The 2400-nt window shown below is 60.3% G+C and overlaps 1 pseudogene; it reads right to left on the bottom strand.

Moving 5' to 3' along the window:
• Nucleotides 1-631: 631 nt before the first annotated feature.
• Nucleotides 632-1231, bottom strand: LOC120648051 (annotated as a pseudogene).
• Nucleotides 1232-2400: the final 1169 nt, after the last annotated feature.

Raw genomic sequence — 2400 nt, 5'->3', positions numbered from 1 at the left:
TCTGCCTTGTGGGACCCATTTGTCAGCCAAGCTTTGTTCTCTCTATCTTGTCTTCTCTGTAGAACGTCGCGTGGGGCGACCGCCGCTAGCGTTGGCGCCGCCGCGCCGGAGAGCTCCGCCCCGGCCGCCGCGGGCTTGCGGACCCGGTAGCACTCCACACTCATCCGCCGCCGCATCGTGTCGTCGTGGAGTGCCCAAGACGGCTGAGCGCTGTCGCTGTTCGCGCCGCTGCCGGCAGCTCCGGGGACCGTGGTCCCAGGCATGGCCAAGCCAACCGCAGCAAGACTCAACCCATCCTAGCACGCACAGACGCGCCGACGCGCAGCTGCGCGGCATCGAATTGAGCAACCGGCTGTGCGCCGCTCGCGCGTGCTCTGCCCTGCTTGGAAGTTCTTAGCTTGATGATCTCACATGACGTCATGGCTACGCTTTATGGCCGTTTTCCTTCAAAAAACAAATCTAAAAATACGATTCCAAATACAGAATATGCTTCTGAGCTCCATGGACCGGCCGCCTACGACATGTTGATGACGAGTTGACGACGGCCGACGCCGAGGCCCGGGTGGTGGCGGTGACATCGGCGACGAAACCACACAGCGCGTCCACCTCCCCCGGCCGGTGTGCAGCGGCTTCAGGCAGCTCCGGTGGTCCAAGCCGTGGTCAATGACGCAGAGACTCGACCCCGGGGCTTCGGTGGCGGGATGGGAAACCTGCCGCCGCGACTCGTCGCCCCCCCCTTCCGTGGCCCGAGCAGTGGGCGCAGACCCGCCGTAGAGGGCAGTGGTGCGGTCGGCGGAGGATCCAGAGCGCCGCCATCGTCGTCGAGCCGGAGCTCAAACGCGAGGGCGAGCGCGGCCCACTCGAGCACGAAGATGGTGGCGCCGAGCCTGCCGACGAGCTTCAGAATGACCTCGCCTCCTCCCTGACGTAGGACCGCAGCTCGGCGAGGAAGTCCGTGGTGCGGATGAAGGCGAGCAGCGTGGCGGCGCCCTGGAAGATGGCGGTGAGGACGGCGCCTGCAGTGTGCGCGGCGTGCGCGCGGCCCGCCCTGCGCCGCCGCCCTCCGTGTCCGTGAAGGAGCCCGAGCAGCCAAGGGGGAGGTCCGAGGGAGGGGCGAGGGAGGACAGGGAGAGATGGAGTACGAGATGGGCTCGGGATGGGGCAGGGAGGGGCTCACGGCGACTGGATGAGTCAAGGGCAAGATGGAGAATTTCATAGGTGGGTCCCATTTGACAGAGCTGCAAAACTGTTAAGTTCTAACGGCAGTTAGACGGAATGGCGTATAGGTAAAAAAAAGTTCGTGCGATGGTATAGAAGTACGAGTAAACTTTTTAGTGGCACACAAGTAATTACGAACTTTTGTAATGGCATACAGGTAAAAGCCTCAATTGACTATCGCTCGGCAGGTCGGCCGCTTCAGAGATCGGCAGAAAGCGACGGGGTTTCAGACAAAATCAGGCCCTGTTTCGTTTTACATGTAAACGCAAAAAAATTTTGCGTGGGAATTTTGCCAATTTGAAGTACTAAATGAAGTTTATTTATAAAATTTTTTCACAGATGGGTTGTAAATCGCGAGACGAATCTAATGATGCTAATTAATCCACGATTAATCAATAATTAGCGGATGGTTACTGTAGCATCACTGTTGCAAATCATGGATTAAATAGACTCATTAGATTCGTCTCGCGATTTACAGCCCAACCATGCAAAAAATTTTGTAAATAGACTTTATTTAATACTTCAAATTAGCAAGATTACTTTACACTTTTTTGCGTTTACGATTTTTTTGTATTTACGGGGTGTTAACTAAACAGGACCTCAATATACTGTCCACAACCGGACCGGCCGGCCGCCGCGGCGGCAGTACCGCGGCGGACGCAGCATGTGCCCCTGAATGCCCCCCGATGCGCGCGCCGCGGCGGCGCCGGCGACCTGGCCAGACGCGGATCGGACACCTGATCTCCCGCGCACGCTGGCCGGCGAGGCATGTGGGCAATCGAGTACGTGGGTGACAGCCCTGCACGGCTGCCCCGCTCCGGCTCCGCCCGCGAATGTTCGATCCCACGAGCCGCGTCGCCCGGGGCGCATGGACGCGTGCGTGGCCGCCCACCCCGCCGAGCACACGTCCGATCTGGTGGCCGGTGAGGCGCCCGAGCCCCACCCGTCCGCCGCGAGCCAGCCGTCGGATCTCGACCGGCCCAGCCGGACAGCTCGGACGGGTAGTGCATCCGGTCACAGTCACTGTCACGTGGCGCCGAAAAATCGGAGAACCTTCCTGGCACGTGCGGGTGCGGCCGGCTCCGGTTGACCGGCGCCGGGGGCGCGCCACACACGAGCGTACGGACGTCGGGGCGTGCGGACAGGCTATCAGACATTCAGACTCAGAGGCCCGTGAAATGT

This window comes from Panicum virgatum, chromosome 9K (genome assembly GCF_016808335.1).
Source record: "Panicum virgatum strain AP13 chromosome 9K, P.virgatum_v5, whole genome shotgun sequence".
Classification (NCBI taxonomy): Eukaryota; Viridiplantae; Streptophyta; class Magnoliopsida; order Poales; family Poaceae; genus Panicum; species Panicum virgatum.
Note: the sequence above shows the minus strand (reverse complement) of the source record. Positions and strands in the feature narration are given on the sequence as shown.